This window comes from Aethalodelphis obliquidens, unplaced genomic scaffold, assembly GCF_003676395.1.
Source record: "Aethalodelphis obliquidens isolate GAN/ISIS:26980383/991018 unplaced genomic scaffold, ASM367639v1 scaffold7, whole genome shotgun sequence".
Taxonomy (NCBI): Eukaryota; Metazoa; Chordata; class Mammalia; order Artiodactyla; family Delphinidae; genus Aethalodelphis; species Aethalodelphis obliquidens.
In genome coordinates, this window is record NW_020837951.1 from 40,273,386 (window position 1) to 40,278,649 (window position 5,264).

The 5,264-nt window shown below is 40.3% G+C and overlaps 1 pseudogene; it reads left to right on the top strand.

The window, feature by feature from the left end:
* The first annotated feature begins 3,819 nt into the window (after nt 1-3,819).
* LOC113620239 (S-adenosylmethionine decarboxylase proenzyme pseudogene) lies at nt 3,820-4,995 on the top strand (annotated as a pseudogene).
* Nucleotides 4,996-5,264: the final 269 nt, after the last annotated feature.

Below are 5,264 nucleotides of genomic sequence, written 5' to 3' on the forward strand. Positions count from 1 at the left end.
TTAAGAGATCTACTCACTAATTTAGAGAAATAAATTACAATAGGATTCATACATATATGAATATAGGTTATATTTTAAAAACTGGGATTTATCTCCCTAGCATGTGGAACTTTCTGGTTTTGTTTTTATTCTACACATTTAACTCTGAAATAAATAGGTTGCTACATACCATAGTAATTGTGGATGGACAAGGGTCAGCAGTAAACAATAAACTGTCAACACAAACTAACGACAACTGAGCACGGGTAGCAAGTAGGACATGAGTGTTTTATGAGGAAAGGTCAGGAGGTTCCAGTCACAGGGAAGAAAGATAGGTTTTGCCATCCAAACTGAACACACTTTACAAGTTAATTAGGCTTCTAGAACTTGTTCCAGATGGTGGAGAAATCGTGTGGGAGACAGATATATGCCAGTGACAGAGAAGTCAGGGATGAAACCCAGAGCAAAGTCTGGTGTTGGGGAGACCAGGGAACAAGTAGATTAGGGAGAGGAGAAAACAGAGAGGTGGGACATGGAGCGATAAGAGGAGATGAGGGGAACATAAAGCCAGAGGTGAGGTTGAGGGCTTCCACGAAGGACAGGGAAATGGAAAAAGCACAGTGGTCTCGTCTCCAGGCAAGGCCACCCCACCAGGCACACAGTTAGTGTCTTCTTCACCTGCTCTTTGTGGCCACCCAGTGCAGATGGAGACAGCCACTAAACCTCAGAGCCAGATGTGGTGCAGTGCAGAGGATTCCCCAGCCAAACAGAGAGGTGTTGAGTCAAAAAACGATGTGCAGACACATACTCTCTCTCTGTGTCTCATGTCTACTGACTCAAAATTATAATGACCTTACACTTTTTAAGTATTCCATGAGGTCAAATTAATTATATATACAAAAAAATTATATATATAAAAATATTATGCAACATATTTATCAAAAGAGTTCATATCCTATATAAACTAAATTATAAAAATGATACATTGCAAACATTTCTTAATAAAGTGCTGTGACTTACCACTACATTGTGAGATAAGGCTGGGACCAGGGTGAGGAAAGTTAGGCACTTGCTTTGGGCACAAAATTTAAGGAGCCTTCCAAAATCTTAGCAATCAAGAGAAGTAACATTTTAATGCAGTATTTTTTGAAATATAAAATTTAAATTGTCCAGATTTCAGACAATACTACAAAGCTACAGTAATCAAAGCAATGTGGTATTGGCACAAAAACAGACATATGGATCAATGGAACAAAATAGAGAGCCCAGAAATAAACCCACACACCTATGGACAATTAATCTTCAACAAACAAGGCAAGAATATACAATGGGGAAAAGACAGTCTCTCCAGCAAGTGCTGTTGGAAAAGTTGGACAGCCACATGTAAGTCAATGAAGTCAGAACACACCCTCACACCATACACAAAAATAAACTCAAAATGGCTTAAAGACTTAAATATAAGACATGATACCACAAAACTCCTAGAAGAGAACATAGGCAAAACATTCTCTGACATAAATCGTACCAATGTTTTTCTTAGGTCAGTCTCCCAAGGCAATAGAAATAAAAGCAAAAATAAACAAATGGAACCTAATCAAACTTATAAGCTTTTGCACAGCAAAGGAAATAAACCATAAACAAAAAAAGACAACCTACAGAATGGAAGAAAAATATTTGCAAATGATGCAACCGACAAGAGCTTAATTTCCAAACTATACAAACAGCTCATACAACTCAATAACAAAAAAACAAACAACCCAATCAAAAAATGGGCAGAAGACCTAAATAGACATTTCTCCAAAGAAGATATACAGATGGCCAATAGGCAACCAGGAAAGGATGCTCATCATCACTAATTATTAGAGAAATGCAAATCAAAATTACAATGAGGTACCACCTCACACCAGTCAAAATGGCCATCATTAAAAAGTCTACAAATAATAAATGTTGGAGAGGGTGTGGAGAAAATGGAACCCTCTTACACTGTTGGTGGGAATGTAAATTGGTCCAGCCACTATGGAAAACAGTATAGAGGTTCCTATAAAAACTAAAAATAGAGTTATCATAGGATCCAGCAATCCCACTCCTGGGCATATACCCAGACAAACTATAATTCAAAAAGATACATGCACCCCTATGCTCACAGCAGCACTATTTGCAATAGCCAAGACACAGAAACAACCTAAATGTCCATCGACAGATGAAAGGATAAACATGTGCTACATACATATATACAATGGAATATTAGCCATAAAAAAGAATGAAATAATGCCATTTGCAGCAACATGGATGGAACTAGAGATGATCATACTAAGCGAAGTTAAATCAGAAAGAAAAAGACAAATACCAAATGATATCACTGATATGTGGAATCTAAAATATGACACAAATGAACATATCTACGAAACAGAAACAGACTCACAGACATAGAGAACAGACTTGTGGTTGCCAAGGGGGAGGGGTGTGGGGGAGAGCAGGATTGGGAGTTTGGGATTAGCAGATGCAAACTAGTATATATAGGATGGATCAACAACAAGGTGTTACTGTATAGCACAGGGCACTATAATCAATATCCTGTAATAAACCACAATGGAAAAGAATATATATATACATAAAACTAAATCACTTTGCTGTACCAGAAACTTACACAACACTGTAAGTCAACTATACTTCAATAAAATTTTAAAAATATATTGCTAAAAAAAGTAATTTATCCATGATGAACAAAGTATCCAAATGGCCATGATGAAGAAAATATCAAAATTTTAAATAAAGATCCCACGCACAGCTCACCTCTCTCCCTCACCCTAATCCTGGTTCTGTTGAATCCTGATTACCGAGGGATTTTTTGGCACCTCTGTATAAATTTTCTGCCCGAGACCAAGTATCTCACTCACTTCACCCTAGTTCTGGCCCTAGCATGAGGTCTTTGGTAAAAGAATAGGCCACTCTTAACCATCCTCAATCCTCCTGTGATGCCCACTGCATTTCTGCAAAGCTACAACAGCTGAAGGGGCAGCCTTTATACATCCTCAGATTCCACAGTCCCCTCGAAACTCCAGTCCCTGGCTGCTCTGGGCCTCACAGAGATAGTGCCCTCACTCCAGAGACAGAACCGACAAGATTAGATTCTGCTGATACAATATTACCTGAGGCCTGTGTTCTCCCAGGAGCCCATCATTTCCAGGGGGATTTGGCCCCCCTGTCTTTACTCTCATTATATCCCCAGCCTCTACCACAGTTTCTGGTACACGGCATGTACCCCTCCCAAAACACTTGTTGAATTAACAAGGAACTCCTTTAGATTACACACAGAGGTGAATAAAAGCAACCCCCAAAATAAAAGAAAGAAATTAAAGGTAGTTGAAGAAATGAATTAGTGTTGCGTAAATTACAATTTAAAGACTCTGGATTCAGAAAATCCAAATAGCTTAAAAAACAAATCAGCAGGCTCCCACAGTATGGCCAGCAACATTAGCTAGCGCTCGCTCTACTCTCTCTAATGGGGAAACAGCAGACTACAAGAGACTGAGCTGTATCAGCCTCTATTTCCAACAGACTCACGTTCAACTTTCGCTCACAAAAAAAAAAAGCTGGGAAAATTTTACTAACCCTTTTTTTAAAAAAAAAACAAAAAAAGTTAACATAAAATTATAGCAAAGGGGCTTCCCTGGTGGTGCAGTGGTTGGGAGTCTGCCTGCCAATGCAGGGGACGTGGGTTCGTGCCGCGGTCCGGGAAGATCCCACATACCGCGGAGCGGCTGGGCCCGTGAGCCATGGCCGCCGAGCCTGCGCGTCCGGAGCCTGTGCTCCGCAACGGGAGAGGCCACAACAGTGAGAGGCCCGTGTACTGCAAAAAAAAAAAAAAATTATAGCAAAAAAGGAACCTGAACTTTAGTAACACAGCTGGAACAATCCGCAGCAGCGGTGGCAGCGCTGGGAGAAGAGATTTAATTTACTTGATTTTCTGTGGTTTTTGGTTGTTCGCTAGTCTCACGGTGATGGAAGCTGCACATTTTTTCGAAGGGACGGAGAAGCTGCTGGAGGTTTGGTTCTCCCGGCAGCAACCTGACGCAACCCAAGGATCTGGGGATCTTCGCACCATCCCAAGATACAAGTGGGACATACTTCTGAAGGATGTGCAATGTTCAGTCGTAAGTGTGACAAAAACTGACAAGCAGGAAGCTTATGTACTCAGTGAGAGTAGCATGTTTGCCTCCAAGAGACGTTTCATTTTGAAGACATGTGGTACCACCCTCTTGCTGAAAGCGCCCGTTCCTCTGTTGAGACTTGCTAGGGATTACAATGGGTTTGACTCAATTCAAAGCTTCTTTTATTTTCGTAAGAATTTCATGAAGCCTTCTCACCAAGGGTCCCCACACGGGAATTTCCAGGAAGAAATAGAGTTTCTTAATGCAATTTTCCCAAATGGAGCTGCATATTGTATGGGACACATGAATTCTGATTGTTGGTACTTGTATACTTTGGATTTCCCAGAGAGTCGAGGAATCAATCAGCCATATCAAACCCTGGAAATTCTGATGGGTGAGCTTGACCCAGCAGTTATGGACCAGTGCTACATGAAAGATGGTGTTACTGCAAAGGATGTCACTCATGAGAGTAGAATTTGTGATCTGATACCAGGTTCTGTCATTGATGCCACACTGTTCGATCCTTGTGGGTATTCAATGAATGGAATGAAATCAGATGGAATTTACTGGACTATCCACATCTATCCACATCACTCCAGAACCAGAATTTTCTTATGTTAGCTTTGAAACAAACTTAAGTCAGACCTCCTATGATGACCTGATCAGGAAAGTTGTGGAAGTCTTCAAGCCAGGAAAATTTGTGACCACCTTGTTTGCAAATCAGGGTTCTAAATGTCGCACAGTGCTTTCTTCGCCCCAGAAGACTTAAGGTTTTAAAGGTCTTGATTGCCAGAGTGCTCTATTCAGTGATAACAATTTTGTTTTTACCAGTTTTGCTAAGAAGCATCAACAACAGCAGAGTTGATTAAGAAAAATGACGGAAAAAAGCAAAAAGAGAACACACATAGAAGGCGGTGGCTGCTTTTTAGATATTGATACCAAGGGCCATGCTTTCCATAACCACCCCCTTGTAGGTGCAGAAAGCCCTAGATGTAATGATAGTGTAATCATTTTGAATTGTATGCATTATTATATCAAGGAGTTAGATATCTTGCATGAATGCTCTCTTCTGTGTTTAGGTATCCTATGCCACTCTTGCTGTGAAATTGAAGTGCATGTAGAAAAAACCTTTCA